Source organism: Amblyomma americanum, chromosome 2 (assembly GCF_052857255.1).
Source record: "Amblyomma americanum isolate KBUSLIRL-KWMA chromosome 2, ASM5285725v1, whole genome shotgun sequence".
Lineage (NCBI taxonomy): Eukaryota > Metazoa > Arthropoda > Arachnida > Ixodida > Ixodidae > Amblyomma > Amblyomma americanum.
The window spans coordinates 11,239,077-11,255,849 of record NC_135498.1 but is presented as its reverse complement, the minus strand read 5'-3'; the positions used below and the strand labels follow the sequence as shown (position 1 = coordinate 11,255,849).

Here is a 16,773-nt window from a genome sequence, read left to right as displayed (position 1 = left end):
GACGAAGTGTGGCACCGGTTGTGGGTGGTGCTTTGGTCGAGCGGTGCACAGATGCGTGCTGCTCCGTGTGTCCCCGTTTGCAATGGGGCGGCAGTTCGCAAGCGGCGATCGGTGCGGTGCGCCGGCCAAGTTCTGGCACATGTGTCCCCTGATTTAAGGCGGGTTCACACTGGCGCGTCGCGGAGGCCGTGCGACAGTATTAAATTTTTTTTCTACGCTCCCTCGCCGCTTTTCAAATGCTTCGAAAACTGCAACCACTTGCCTTATGTCGGTCGCGCGACGCTTGCAACTCGCCAGTGTGAACCCGCATTTCACCTGGTATTGACCTGGTCTGGGGGAATCCGCGCACGGATGGAGTGTCGAATATGCGTCGTAGCAGTGGGTCAGCACAGAGCAGGAAAAGCAAGCGCGACAAAAAGCGTCCGTGGCTAATACCACGGGAGATGCAAAAAGGAGCGCTGATCTATCGCTCCATTTACTGACAAAGTGGTCAAAAGGCCCGAGTAAAGTAGGCTAATTCTTCCTACGAAGTGAGAAGGGAAGAAGAAGGCTAGGACACCTAGGAGGTAACGGCGCTCGGTAAGGTTGAATGCTCTGGACTGGTGTAACGAGACGAAGGAGCCCGGGATCCCCGCTCTCGAAGGGAACTTTAACAAGTCACGAGTGAGTGCGAGAGTGGAGAACACCCAACGGCAGAGCACGCTACATGTTTGGGCAGGACTGAAGAGCGTGGATAGAGTGGCGCTCAGCCTGTCGCCAGCAGTGACGCCGCGATCTTGTAGGCCGCGATCGTAGTCTACGCTGAGCCGAGCGATCGGTCGCCACGCCTGCCGGTCGGATGAGCACCCGCCGCGCTTTAGGGTGAGCACGACGCGGATTCCTCGACGGACTGCGGCCTGTCTGTCTCTCTGTTTCTAGCTTTTTCAGCATGTCGAGCAGGTGACCTTCTAAAAACATAACATTTCGCGTAAAAACTGGTCGCGATTCCGTCAGGGCCAGGGGCCGAGGTGGCGTTCATTGCCTTCAGTGCGGCGCGGAGCACGTCTGTGCTCCGCGCCGCATATGACATACACGCGCTATTCTTCCGGTAAAAGTAAAACTTCAAATATATTACGCTTTGTTTGCCTCACAAATTAATTACTTCAGCTCTGTGTGGCTAACAACAACTAAACAAAACCTAAACAAAATTCTCGTGCTACAAAAAAAGGCTATTCTTCATATATTTTGTCTAGATTATCTATCTTCCACCCTACATTTTTTTCCAGCAGTACAAAATTCTTCATGTAAACTACATGTATCAATCGAGACTCTTACGCTCACATTACTTTTAACCTGTCAGCTTTCGGTCAATTTTAGCAATTACTGGTCCATTGCAGTATAACGCTAACATCCTAAACACACGCAATAAAAGCACATGGCTCGTACACTTTTTCCGCACCGATTACAAGCTCCAGTCTTTACGTCACAATCTTCCGTCCGTATTAAACAAATATCAACACATCAAATGTTTAACACCTGTTCATCTGCTACAGCTTTTTCCAATTTGTATTGCAGTTTTTCGCTGCAGGGTTCTCTAGTTATTTTTTCACAGTTCCCTTCCAATTGCTCACGAAGATGCCTTCTCATTATTCATGCTATTTTTATCAATCTGTAACAAAAAAATGCAGTGTTTATGTACACATTTGCAACTGACTTATACGTGAGTGTTTCTTATGTTTTGTAAACTGAATATTTCATGTTACCCTTTTTTTCGTCATTAGTATTGTTATTACTGAGAGGCCTCGTCTATGCTGCCTTGTAAGGGTTGCCTGGGCCTCGTCAAGCTGTTTGATTACAGCTTTTAGCCCAGGTGACCCACCAGCCTTTCTGGTAAATAAAGATCAAGTTCAGTTCAGTTAAGTTCTCGCGACACCGGCGCGCAGAGGTGTTCCCGCAAGCTCCTTCGAGATTACGGGAAGGTGTTGGCAAAACTCGCGGATCGCTTCGCGAAACTCTGGCCCGCCCTCCTGTTCGACGTCAGAGGCAAACAGCTTGGACACGTGGCGTGTAAAGACGTCGCGAATGTCATTGGCGCTGCTGCTTCTGGTCCCGCTGTGGAGGACGACCAGTTCGATTAAAACGGGGGCCTCCTCGTCGAGGGCGTCCACTACCAGGGGGCCTGCTATGGGCCTGCCCTCAACAAATGCCTGACTCGCCGCGCGCGACGACGGTCGCAGCAGCGTTCCTTGTCGTGCTTTAAGTAGGCTGACATAGTTCATCGTCGAGAATGTCAGCGGCGCGCCTCTTTTGACGATGCGGATGCGCTTCACAGTTTGTTTAATTCGCATGTGATGAGCGCTCTGCGTAGGCCGCCCTCCCCGATGAAGAGGGAGCGCCACTCGGCCTTTTCGCTCAACCTAGGGCACGGGTGAATCATTGCGCGCGCCCGATCCACTCAGCGCATGCTGTAGCAATGCGACGCTCTACGAGTCTGTCATAATGCTGATGTCCATTCGCCACGTGCTCATACGTGGGGCTTACCCGTTGCAGTCCAACACTACTGACAGCGGTCGATGGTCTGTGATGCGCGGAGTGCCCCTGGGGTACTCGAGTACACTACAGGAGGTGACGTGACAAAGCGCGCTGCGTGTGGCTTGAGCCAGATGCAGCGGCAGATTATCCAAGACAGGCCATGGCGGGGTTGGAACATCTGATGTGAGCTGGCAGGAATCAAGAAACCCACCGAAAACGGCCCACGTGACTGCAGCCTGGAAAACGGACGGGTGTGAGCGCATCGTCACTGGCGCGCTGTCATGTCCAAATGGCGAAGGCCCTGATGCGCGTTTATATGCCATGCAGTTTGTTTCGGTCATCGTCGAGGTAGGTTGCCAGATTGATGAGCCGGCTTGAGCCCGATGCAACGACAGAGGATCCAAGGCAGGCCATGGCGGGATTGAAACCTTTGATGTCAGCTGGCAGGAATCAAGAAACCCACCGCAAAGAGCCCATGTGACTGCAGCCTGGAAAACGAACGGGTGTGAGCGCCTGGTCTGGCGCGCTGTCATGTCCAAATGGCGAAGGCCCTGATGCGCGTTTATATGCCATGCAGTTTGTTTCGGTCATCGTCGAGGTAGGTTGTCAGATCGATGAGCCGGCTTGAGCCAGATGCAGCGGCAAAGGATCCAAGGTTGGCCATGGCGGGATTGAAACCTCTGATGTGAGCTGGCAGTAACCAAGAAACCCACCGCAAACGGCCCATGTGATTGCAGCCTGGGAAACGAACGGGTGTGAGTGCATCGTCGCTGGTGCGGTGGCATATACCCCACGGCGAGACGATACCTCCTCTCCATCCACTACAGCGGAGCACATCTGGTGGAGCGAGCGGCGATGGCAGCGGCGTCGATGGCGGCGCCATCTGTTGGAGCGCGGCTTCAGCGTTGCTAGGCAACGGCGGCTCAAGGTCGCTTGTCGGAATGCGGCCCCCTACATACGGCGCAACGAGCCGAAATGGCTCGCTGGCTGGTGTAGTTGAGCTTTCACTTTAAATCGCTGATCACTGCGGCGACCCGCATTGGGAGGATGTGAAAGCGAACCTGACTGCGGCGGCCGCGTTTCTATGGATGGATGGATGGATGGATGGATGGATGGATGGATGGATGGATGGATGGATGGATGGAAAACTTTATTAGGAAGCGAGTTTGGTCCCTTTGAGTTCTCAGGGCCACCGCACAGTCATCCCGTTACGCTCATGTGTCCAGGCCACGTAGGGCCATGGCACTGGCACCCCGGTTAACACAGAGCACTTGGGTGTCTGGGTCATGCAACGCAAGGAGGGCCTCCCTTTCCTCCCATGTTCCGATGGCGGGCTGTCTCTGCGGGGGAGGATCGGGAAGGCAGCCGAAGAGGATATGGTCCAGGGTGGCGTGTGATTCTCTGCAGAAAGTGCACTCTGGGGAAACAGGGCGCAAGTAGGATGGGAGCTGAGGGGTGGGAAGTGTTTGGGTCCAGAGTCGCCTCAAGAGGATTTGTTGGGGGTGGGATAGGCGTGGGTGGGGAGTGGGATAGAGTCGACGGGCGAGGCGCGCTTCTTGTGTGAGTTCTGAGAACGTAGAGGTGAAACGCAAAAGGCGGTCGTGTGCTGCGCGATAACTGTGCACATTAAAGATCCCCAGGTGGTCAAAATTATTCCGGAGTTCTCCGCTACAGTACTGCATTCTTCCTTTCGTCTTTCACTCCCTCCTTTATCGCTTGATTTGGGCCAGCATGAACTTTGGGAGACAAACGAAGAGAGACACATGGAACACGGAACACACTGCTGACTAACAACTTTAATGAAAAGGTGCGGAACACGCGGAAATATATACAGTGGTAAAGGTGGAGAGAAGGATGGAGAGAAGGCAAAGGGCATGGCGAAAGAAGGCTGCACCAAAAGCAAATGTAACAACAATCCTTAGAACAAAAGACGAAACAGCCGTTACCGGGAAAGCGAAATCACTGAGCCCCCCACAATCTTAGGCCGCGTTGCAAAACTGTGCGCACGTGATGAGAACCAAAGCAAGATCGAGAATCAGTTCTAAGAGTAGTCACAGGATAAGATCTAGGCCACAACAAAGACAGCGAAAGAGCAAAAGCCGCGTCATAAAAACAAAACACGAAACAACTGAAAGAATATATGAATGAAAAACCCGCAAGAATTCACGCCAAAACAAAGCTGGTAGTTTAACATGAAGATGGACATCAGGCTGTGAAATCATGAAAGCTCCTTCGCCTACAGGTGAGACGAGAGTTGAAAAAAACCAAAAAAAGCCAACACTAACACGGCTAAAACAGAGCTAAAAGCCTGAAGTTGAATTTAAACCAAAATGCCAACAGTGACACGACTAAAACAGGGCTAGAAACCTAAAACATGATGTGGGAGATAAAAAACAAAAAGCACAAACACGGTGCCGAACAGGACGAGCGTATAATTTGGCCGGTTCATGGGACAGGGCAAACATCATGGAGGAACGTTTTTTCTTTGGTTGAGAGTGCAATTGACGGGATGCTTACGCAGTCCTTCCCTTTCTTGTGGATGGCTACAGCTTCGATGATTTCCCTGGCCAGCCTATCTTTTTTCTTCCAAGGATTGAGATGTTGTCGAGGTTGGCCGTGCATGGGTGCTTAGGCTGGCGGCAATGAAGAGCCAGGAAACCTGATGTGGCAGTTGCTCTTAATGAATTTGCGTGTTCTCTAGCTCTTTCATTGACGCACCTGCCTGTCTGTCCAATATAACATTTACCGCATGCGACAGGGAAATGATAAATTACACCTTCGTCGCAATCTGCGTATCTTGTCTGGTGGTCTGCTGCGCACCTCATCCTTCGCTCTTCGTTGTTAACTTGGTGGCACATCTTGTATGCTTTGTTGGGTGCAGAGCAAACCACCTTGACAGCTTGTTTTGCGGCGATCTTTTTGAGGTTGTGAGTAAAGCCGTGGACGTAGGGTACAACAACGATGTTCTTGCTGGTCCACGTTTCTTCCCCCGTGGTTGCAGATTCCTTGCGAGGCAAGCGGTGAAGCAGCGCCTCGCTTACCGTGATCAGCATTTCTTGGGGGTAACCAGCTGCCCTTAATCTAGTGATCTGCTTCGAAAGCTGGGGCCCATTTGGTGCGGGCATGATTTTTCAAGCGGGGACCACAATCTTTCGGTACATGGATGACTTTCTAATCTCTTGCTCAATAAGTGCTCATGAAGCCGCCGAGTGCAACTTTGTAGGACGAATGCTAACGTTATTTCAAGAAAGCATGCCCGAATTTACTTTCACCCATGAACTCCCCTAGGGGAACCAAATTAGGTTTTTGGATCTCCGGCTTCTGCTCGAAGAAGGACATGCGTGCTGGCGCTATGAACCTCGCAGCAACAAAGGTTTCCTTCCCCATGAGTCAGCTCGTTCTAAGACCGTCAAGAGGGCAATTGCGAAAGGGGCACTGAGGTCAGCGCTTGAAAAATCATGCCCGCACTAAATGGGCCCCAGCTTTTCGAAGCAGATCACTAGATTAAGGGCAGCTGGTTACCCCCAAGAAATGCTGATCACGGTAAGCGAGGCGCTGCTTCACCGCTTGCCTCGCAAAGAATCTGCAACCACGGGGGAAGAAACGTGGACAAGCAAGAACATCGTTGTTGTACCCTACGTCCACGGCTTCACTCACAACCTCAAAAAGATCGCCGCAAAACAAGCTGTCAAGGTGGTTTGCTCTGCACCCAACAAAGCATACAAGATGTGCCACCAAGTTAACAACGAAGAGCGAAGGATGAGGTGCGCAGCAGACCACCAGACAAGATACGCAGATTGCGACGAAGGTGTAATTTATCATTTCCCTGTCGCATGCGGTAAATGTTACATTGGACAGACAGGCAGGTGCGTCAATGAAAGAGCTAGAGAACACGCAAATTCATTAAGAGCAACTGCCACATCAGGTTTCCTGGCTCTTCATTGCCGCCAGCCTAAGCACCCATGCACGGCCAACCTCGACAACATCTCAATCCTTGGAAGAAAAAAGATAGGCTGGCCAGGGAAATCATCGAAGCTGTAGCCATCCACAAGAAAGGGAAGGACTGCGTAAGCACCCCGTCAATTGCACTCTCAACCAAAGAAAAAACGTTCCTCCATGATGTTTGCCCTGTCCCATGAACCGGCCAAATTATACGCCCGTCCTGTTCGGCACCGTGTTTGTGCTTTTTGCTTTTATCTCTCACATCATGTTTTAGGTTTCTAGCCCTGTTTTAGTCGTGTCACTGTTGGCATTTTGGTTTAAATTCAACTTCAGGCTTTTAGCTCTGTTTTAGCCGTGTTAGTGTTGGCTTTTTTTGGTTTTTTTCAACTCTCGTCTCACCTGTAGGCGAAGGAGCTTTCATGATTTCACAGCCTGATGTCCATCTTCATGTTAAACTACTAGCTTTGTTTTGGCGTGAATTCTTGCGGGTTTTTCATTCATATATTCTTTCAGTTGTTTCGTGTTTTGTTTTTATGACGCGGCTTTTGCTCTTTCACTGTCTTTGTTGTGGCCTAGATCTTATCCTGTGACTACTCTTAGAACTGATTCTCGATCTTGCTTTGGTTCTCATCACGTGCGCACAGTTTGGCAACGCGGCCTAAGATTGGGGGGGGGGGGGGGGGGGGCTCAGTGATTTCGCTTTCCCGGTAACGGCTGTTTCGTCTTTTGTTCTAAGGATTGTTTTTACATTTGCTTTTGGTGCGGCCTTCTTTCGCCATGCCCTTTGCCTTCTCTCCATCCTTCTATCCACCTTTACCACTGTATATATTTCCGCGTGTTCCGCGCCTTTTCATTAAAGTTGTTAGTCAGCAGTGTGTTCCGTGTTCCATGTGTCTCTCTTCGTTTGTGTCCCAAAGTTCATGCTGGCCCAAATCATGGATTCATACCAACTGGCCCAGAAAAATGCCATTTTGCTTTATCGCTTCTCTTAGGGCGCAGTTCGGGTGTCGGCCGTGATAAGTGAGACAGTTACTGCGTCATTTCCTTTCCCCCAAAACCAATTTTCATTTTCATTGACGCCTCTTCTACTATGGTTGGTTGGTTGGTTGTGAAACTTTATTTCCAGCGGATATAGAGGAGCGACACGAAGTCGCCCCCCGCTTAAACGGCGGCCGCTATCCCTTGGGCAGCGGCGGCGTCTTCAGCCAGCTGGAGGAGCTTGATCTGTATCCCCGGGTCGGGGCTGAGCAATAGAGCCTCCCAATGAGCAGAGTCGGTAATGAAGTGACTCGCGGGTAGGGACTGCGGGCAGTTCCAGATCATATGATTTAGATCGGCTTTCGCATCACAATGTTTGCATTTGTTTGAGTAGAGTCCTTCCGAATAGAAGCTACACAATTGGGGATTTGGATAGGTGTTAGTTTGAAGTTTACGCCAGGCTTTGGCCTGTTGCTTGGAGAGCGTTTTATCTGCTGGGGGGAATCTGAGTCTTGCGAGCCTGTAGTGCTGCAGGATTTCTCTGTAAGAAAACAACCTGTCCTTGCCAGAGTATAGGGCGGGCGGGCTGCACGACCCAGCTCGGCGGGACAGTTCTCGAGCTAGGTTATGAGCCGCCTCATTACCAGCAAGGGAAGCATGAGCAGGCGTCCAGATTAGGCGAATGCGCCGCGTGGGCTGATACTTTAGCAGAATCCGTGCTGCTTGTGGGGAGATTCTTCCAAACGTGTAGTTACGTATAGCCAATTTTGAGTCGCTGACAATGGTTTCTGCCGAGGATCCCACAATGGCTAGAGCGATGGCTGTTTCTTCTCCAACATGTGTGTGCTGAGTGCGTATAGTGCCCCCAGTTATGAGTGTACCACGTTCCGTGGTGACCACAGCTACCATCTTGTCAGCCGAAGAATCTGCCGCATCTACATATACCACAGAGGTATCATTAATAAAGCGTTTGCCTAATGATTTGGCTCTCTCTGTACGACGTTCAGCGTGGAAATCTGGCTGCATGTTCCGAGGTAGTGGAGGAATGACCAGAAGCTGGCGTATATGTTTGGGAAGGTCAGTTGTGGGTCCGCCTTGTCGTTCGTATGTTATGACTAGTGTGGACAGAATGTGTCTGCCAGTTGGTGTGGCCGATAGTCGTTCGTACTGCGAGACGGTTACCGCTTCAATAATCTCGCTTAGGGTGTTATGAAGACCGAGACCTAACACTTTCTCAGTCGCTGTGTGCATGGGTAGCCCAACTGCCTGTTTGACGCATTTTCTGATTATGGCCTCCACGTTTTCTTTTTCAGCTGACTTGAGATGTAGGTAAGGGCATACGTAAGCTATGCGGCTTATCACAAAGGCTTGTACTAAACGGAGAGTATTGCTTTCCTTCAAGCCCGAGTGGCGGTTACTAATGCGGCAAATGAGTCGCATAATTTGCTGCGAGGTTCCCTAAAGCTTCCGAATTACGTCACCATTGAAGCCGTGTTCTTGTAGAATTAGGCCCAAGATTTTAAATTTGGGCACTCGAGGAATGGGGACTCCGCGAATACTGAGTTCGATGGCCGGTGGGGTTTGCGCAAGGGATCTGATGTTGCGGAATATGAGAAATTCAGATTTGGCTGGAGAGCACCGCAGCCCCCTAGGGTCTACATAGGTCCCCACGATATCTATTGCATGCTGTAGTCTCTCCTCGATTTCGGCATCATTGCCCTCGGCGGTCCACAAGGTGATATCGTCAGCATAGAGGCTGTGGTGGAGTTGCGGAACCTACGCTAATTGGTGTGGAAGTTTCAACATTGCAACGTTGAAGAGAAATGGTGATAGGACCGATCCCTGCGGGGTGCCCTTGTTGCCGAGGGGGAAGTCATGCGAGTGGAGACCTCCTACTTGAAAATGCGCCTTTCTACCTGAGAGAAAGTCGCGGATATAGTTGAAGGTGCGGGCTCCCACCCCGAGTTCATGCAGGTTCTCCAAGATAGCATCATGTCTGACATTGTCAAAGGCCTTTTCCAGGTCAAGTCCAAGAATTATTCTGGTGTCCCGCGTTTTTGCCTCAATAATCTGATGTTTGAGTTGAAGCATTACATCCTGCGTAGAAAGTTTTGGTCGAAATCCAATCATGGTTGGAGGGTACAGCTCGTTCTCCTCCATAAACCGGTTGAGGCGGGTATGAACTACGTGCTCCATGAGCTTACCTACACAAGACGTGAGCGAAATCGGCCTGAGGTTCTCAAGGCTGAGTGCCTTCCCTGGCTTTGGGATGAGAATGATCTCTGCCGTTTTCCATATTTGTGGGATGGAGCCCTCCGACCAGCATTTCTGCTTATACTCAGTTAGTGATTGCAGCGACACTTCATCCAGGTTGCGGAGGATCTTGTTCGATACTGCATCTGGGCCAGTGGCGGATTTGCAGTTTAGCCTGGCAATCTCTGCCCTAACCTCATCCACAGTAATGGGGGAGTCGAGCTGCGTGTTTTCCGGACCAGCATAATCTGGGAAGGCTTGGATAGGAGCATTGCCAATATATCTATCTTTAAGTTCAAGGAAAAGGTCCTCTGGTGGGCCTGCATACTCATGCACAAGCTTCTGCAGGTTCTGCCTCTGGGTGGTTCTGCTACCTGTAGGGTCAAGTAGATGACGGAGCAAGTGCCAAGTCCTAGAGACTCCCATATTGCGATCCATTTGGTTGCATATGTCATCCCAGTTTTGTTGAGTAAGTTTAGCTGCATGATCCTCGATCTCCTTGTTTAGCCTAGCTATTCTTCTGCGCAGATTGCGGTTCCACCGCTGTCGTTTGAGTCGGTTCTCGAGTCCTCTCTTTGCCTCCCATAGGTGAAGAAGGCGGCTGTCCACAATCTCCGGGTGGTCAGTCTGGTCTAACGTATGGGTGACTGCTTTGGCATCTTGACAAAGATCCTGTGCCCAGATATCTATGTCTAGTATTTCGGGGGTATCAGCTACTCGGGCGGCTCTTTTAGCGCGGAACGAGTCCCAATCGACAAGGGTGGGGGCTCGAGCGCTACGACGTTTGGGGCCAGTTGAGGTCACTATTTCCAATATGTAGTGATCGCTGCCGAAATTTTGTTGAGTGTTTATCCATGTTGGAGTGCCCGAATTTTTAGCAAAAGTCAGATCGGGAGACGTATCCCTGGAAACACTGTTACCGCAGCGGGTGGGGACTAGTGGATCTGTAAGAAGAGTCAACCCACACTGTTGTGCGGTGAGCCACAGTTTTCTACCTTTAATGTCCTCCTGTGCGTAACCCCAAGCCGAGTGTTGGGCATTAAAGTCTCCCGTGAAAATGACGGGGTGATTGCCTGCGAGCTTCAGGGTCGCCTGAAAAAGCGGGCCGAAGCTTGCTTTCCGTAACTTTGGGCTGCTATAGACATTCAGCACAAACAGACTGTGGTCGGGTTTCCTAGGCGGAATTAATTCGACTAGCACGTGTGTGACATTTGTGACTGGGGTATCGTGCTGTACTACCGTAATATTTCGTTTGACAAGAGTCGCGACTCCAAGCGTTCCACCCCCCGATGAAAAGGATTGATACCCAGCTAGCTTGCTATTAGTTTGTGTCTCTTGTAGTGCGATTAAGTCCGGTCCGTCCCTATTGTTGAGGAATTGTTGGAGTACAGCTCGTTTGCGGCTAAATCCTCGGCAGTTCCACTGCCAGACGGTGTAATTGGGTTGTGGCGCCATGTTGTTGCTAGTCGGATACCGCTTCAGAAGAAGCGGGTTTGCGAATTTTGTGAAGAAGGAGCCTGCTCTCTGCTTCCTGCTGCCAGCTGCCTAAGTTAATTCCTGCCGGTGTCTGCATAATTCTTCCATGATGGAAGTCATTGTAATCTGCACTTGAATGAGGGTGCTGTTAGTCTGCGTTTGCGCTTCTTCAATTTTGTGAATGGTGTCGGCTAGTGTTTGGCCTTCGGACAGGGAATCGCCTGCTTTTCGCTTAGGCGGGGGTGCCCGCGTTGATTCAGCATGCATGTCCGCTCCGGCAGAGGTTGAGGGGGTAAGGTTATTGGCGCCACCGGTCGTAGGCGGTGACCCAGCCTGCATTTGTTGCTGTTTTAGAGCGGCATTTTCTTTCTTTAGGTCCTCGACCTCACGAAGTAATTTCCCTACCAGCACTTTCAGGTCTGCTAGCTCAGAGGGGTTGGAGTTAGATTTCTGGGAGGCTTTATCTGCCCAGCCTACCTTTTGCGTGCCGACGGCGTCCTGGTTCAAACCGGGGTTCCGTGGCAGATGTGAAGGAGTCCTGGATTTGGAGGCCGACCGGCCTCTCGGTTCCAGTCGTGGAAAGGAGCTGGATCGATTTGTTCGTCCCCTGCTTTTGGAGCGGCTGCGTCGCTCTTTAGACTGCGGCGACTCTTGGCTATGCTGGGTCAGATGTTGGCGTTCCTGTTCCCAGCGGCGTTTGCTGACAATGTATGGAGTGCGGTAGATTTCGCGGCATTTGTTGCTGCCCAGTTCATGGCCCTTACCGCACAAGGCACACTCAGGCTCGCAGCTATGTGTCTCAGGAGGATTGGCCACGCCGCATCCGCGGCAGCGAGCGTTTCTCGGGTCCGGGCAAACGTCTCTGCGATGTCCTTCTACTATGGTCGCCAATTTTTGCTTGACTATTGTGAAGTCCGAGCGCATTTTAAAAGCAAAAGCTCTACTGGCCGCAAACTAGCGATTTCGCCGTGGCGGTACTCCGAGGAGGCACATGATGTCATAACGCGGCCCTCGCCGCTGATATTTCTCTCTCTCTCTCGCTCCCTAGGCACTACTAGTAGCACCGAGCCGTAGGTGTTCTGCCGCTGTGCAGCGCCACGCCTTTCCTCAAAATGCAACTTTCAAATTTCAATTTTCTCTTTCTTCCTGCCCTCCATTCTTTATCCCTTCCTTTACGGCGTGGTTTGGCTGTCCACCGAGATATGTGAGACGGTTACTCTGCTGTTATGCCGCTGCGCATCGCCGCGCCTTTACTCAAAATGCAACTTTCAATTTTCAGTTTTCTCTTTTTTCTTCCCCTCCCTCCTTTATTCCTTCCTTTACGGCGTTGTTCGGGTGTCCACCGAGATATGTGAGACGGTTACTGCTGAATTTCCTTTCCTCAAAAACCAAACAAAACAAGGAAGCCGAAGGCGTTCGTTGAGTTCATTGGCGTTGACAACTTTGCAAAGGAGGATCATTTTCACAGAAGGGAAGGCGCAAACCGGCTCCCTGGGTCAGTGGAGACCTCAATCTCGCTGTCATGTACTTAGATGAGCCTGTTATACTTAGTGGCACAGGCAGGGGCCTATTGGTTTACATTCTTTTTTGGTTGCCCCACCATACTTTTTGCATGTGCTTAGCGTTGGTGTTCAACTGCAAAATCCTTCTTTGATTGCGTTCCGTACGCTGGATTGGCAGCGCGGCCTCCTTGCCACCCTCGGAGGTGGTATGCAGTTAATGGTTGATCGCGTGAGATTGATCACATATTGAACGCTGGGGCCTAACTATTGCTGCAGTGCTGGATGTCAGCCACAACGCTATCAGCGCTAATGCATTCAATCCACATCTCTCTCTCTCTCTCTCTCTCTCTCTCTCTCTCACCACCACATGTATCAAAGCACGAATGAGGCGTCCACATATCCTGGGAGCCAGTTATGCGCCCTCTCTTTCCTCAAAGACCTCGGCGTCTAGAACATTGTCAACGCCAATGAACACAGCGAGCGCCGTCATCTGTCGCTTTGTATATCCTGGATTAGCTGAGCTCATCTATATTTTATTTCCCTTCCTCACAGCGCTGTGTTTCAGGTGTGCACCGAAAGTGAGACAGTTACTGCGAATTTCCTTTTCTCAAGAATGATTTATTATCGAAACGCGGTCGATCCTGACCGTGATCCCTGTGCTGTGCGATGTCGGAGCGTTCCAGCTTTGTCCTGTGTACTTCTCCTCCTTGTGAATGCGTCCTTTTCGCTGGTTTTCCACATACGATGTCGGAGCATGTTAAAGATTCCCAGGTTGTCGAACTGGGGCAGCGGAAATAAAGGACAGCAGGCAGAATGGAGAAATGAAATGAAAGAGGTGAGGGGACAGGAATTGAGGACAGGGGGAGAAGTAATATGAATAGTTTGTACGTATTACTTCTCCCCCTGTCCTCAATTCCTGTCCCCTCACCTCTTTCATTTCATTTCTCCATTCTGCCTGCTGTCCTTTATTTCCGCTGCCCCAGCTCAGGTGCTTCAGTATCGATGGCAGATGCCGGGGCTAGCAAAAATCTTTTCCTTCCTTTTTACTATTATTTTTAATAAAACCACTACCACCACCACCACCACCATTATTCCGGAGCCCTCCACTACGGCACTTCTTTCTTCCTTTCTTTTCTTAGTACCTCCTTTATCCCTTCCTCTTCCTTACGGCGTGGTTAAGGCCTCCACTGGGGTGTGGACATATACTGCACCATTTCCTTTCCCAAAAAGCCATATTTCAATTTTAAATCTAAAGATCCCCACGTGGTAGAAATTATTCCGGAGCCCTCCACTACGGCATCTCTTTCTTCCTCTACTTTTACTCCCTCCTTTATGCCTTCCCTTGCGGCGCGGTTCAGGTGTCCAACGATATATGAGGCAGATACTGCGCTATTTCCTGTCCACAAAAACCAATTATTTTTTATAATTTTAAATCTTAGCTGCGGCGATTGCGGATCATTTCATCGGCAACCTCGGCGACTACCTCAGCGCAACGGGTCTTCAATCCTGCTTTTACCTTTCTATCTCACGCATTCCCTTCCCCTTTCTCTACTGATGGCTCATGGCGCAATTCTTAAAAAAAATGCGTGCCGCATTTATTTTACCCGCCGCGGTTTCGAACCCAAAAGCGGCGGCTGTCCCCGCCGCGGTGGCTCAGTGGTTAGGGCGCTCGACTACTGATCCGGAGTTCCCGGGTTCGAACCCGACCGCGGCGGCTGCGTTTTTATGGAGGAAAAACGCTAAGGCGCCCGTGTGCTGTGCGATGTCAGTGCACGTTAAAGATCCCCAGGTGGTCGAAATTAATCCGGAGCCCTTCACTACGGCACCTCTTTCTTCCTTTCTTCCTTCACTCCCTCCTTTACCCTTCCCTTACGGCGCGGTTCAGGTGTCCAACGATATATGAGACAGATAATGCGCCATTTCCTTTCCCTGCAAAACCAATTGTTATTATTAGCGGCGGCTGCGTTTCAATAGAGGCGAAAAGATAAGGCGCCCGCGTGCTGTGAGATGTCAGTGCACGTTGAAGATGACCAGGTGGTCGAAATTGTTCCGGAGCCTTTCACTACGAACCCTCTTCCTCTCATCTTTCAATCCCTCATTTATTCCTTCCATTACGGTGCGGTTCAGGTGTCCACCGATACGTGAGACAGATACTGCGCCAATTCCTTTCCCCAAAAGCCAATTTCATTTGAATTTCATTTCGCATTTATTTTCGACGGACAGGTGGTGGTGGTAGTGGTTTTTTATTTTAATAACAGTGAAAAGGAAGGAAAAGATTTTTGCTAGACCCGACATCTGCCATCGATACTCAAGCACCTGAGCTGGGGCAGCGGTAATAAAAGATAGCAGGCAGAATGGAGAAATTAAATGAAAGAGGTGAGGGGACTGGTAGAGAGGATAGGGGGAGAAGTAATATATACAAACTATTTACACAATGAGAAATGTGTCCAGGTTGTGCGCGTGATTAGCCCTTTTTAGAGGAATTAAAACACACGCGCACCGCACTGTGTTGGCTACAACTGGAGTGGGGCGTCCAGTTATTAATCGTTCAAGATGGAACTCGAGGAGCGTTCGGTCACTGCGTGTAACCACCTGACGGAGAACAGATGGGACATCAAGCCCGTATGTTCAAGAAATGCACATAGGCTCACCAAGATTCGCTCACGAGTGCGAGCACTGCTCTGCGGCCACAATAGCGTCTTTAAGGAGCCTGGTAGTATGCCCAGCGCCCTATAGGCCGCAAGCATATCGCGACGAGCATCGGCGAACGCGGCACAGTGAAGGAGCAGGTTTTCTAGTGTTTCCACAGCACCGCATCCGCGCACACATCACTCGTCGCGATTCCGTGACTACAATTTCGGACTTGACAAAGCGACAGGAATTCTTGTAAAGCAACGCCCAGTAGATGACAGTCGCATGAAAAGAGAACCCCGTAGAAATTCACAAAAAATTAGCTCGCACCATATTTAAATCAGGTTCATTGTGACAGGAACGATGTAAAACAAAGCTTTATTTCATAGCTGGCGTTAATTGCAAACATCTATTCATGAAGCGCTGTAAGTATTTTCGGAATATAATAAAGGGTAGAATGTTCATTATGTCGAGTACTATATCTTTGCTCTCCTATACTTTAACTCTCCTACTTTAAGCATGCGGCAGCGAGCGTGGCTCGGCTTGAGCCATTGAGCCAGTAGGCAGGCCTTTGTACTTCCCTTTTCTTTCTTCCTATCAGCAACAGCAGCAGTGGCAAAGGAAGCCGTTTGCGTGATTAGAGTCGGCGGGCAGATCACACAGTACACGGGCGTCTAGAACTTCGCCTGCATAGATACGCGACCGCCGATTACTGAGCGATGTCAGTGCGCGTTAAGGAACCCGAGGTAGTCGTAATCTCCGGAGCCCTTCACTACGACGTCCCCATAGCCTGAGTCGCTTTGCAAAGTTGAACCCCTGTACACCATAATGGAAACCAGATGTGCGCGGAGAGAGGTACGTATTATTTGCACCATGCCTATTTCTTCACAGAGTTGTTACCGTCAGAAGTGCAAGATGCCGGGATAGTTGGTAATCCATGATGAAAAAACAGCGCAAGGAACGAGACGAAAACACGAAGGAAGAAGACACAGACACGGGCGCTGACTAACAACTGAAATTTTTATTTCGATGCAGGACACATATATAAAGTACAAAGATGGGGGTGTGTCCAAGGCGATCCTGCACAATCACCGAAACAGTGTGGTCACGTCCACGGGTACAAACGATAAAAAGGTGAAAAGGCCGAAAGAAAGAAAAAAAGGCGATAAAACCACGGTGTAAGAGGCCGGGACGGAAGGTGAAAGCGATGAAAATGATGAAATCGTAGAAGCATTCGAAATCCACAACGCAAAGGAACAATGTGTGAGTACACCCTCCCTGTGCTTGTCGCAAAAAGAATTAGATTTTCTTAGAGGCAGGGTAAACGTTTAATCCTGTTCTTAAATGCCCCTCTCTGTCTTTTTGTTAATCACCTTGTGCCGCGATTTTAGTCCCGTTTTTACCGTTAGTTTAACGCTGTTTTTTTCCCTTTTGGCGCGTGCATATCTGTTTTCATCGTTTTCATCGCTTTCACCCTCCG

The 16,773-nt window shown here is 50.1% G+C and overlaps 1 protein-coding gene across 2 annotated transcripts in view; it reads right to left on the bottom strand.

The window, feature by feature from the left end:
• The window catches only part of LOC144120566 (uncharacterized), a 215,506-nt gene that overhangs the window by 144,813 nt on the left and 53,920 nt on the right, over window positions 1–16,773 (bottom strand). The window lies entirely within an intron of this gene.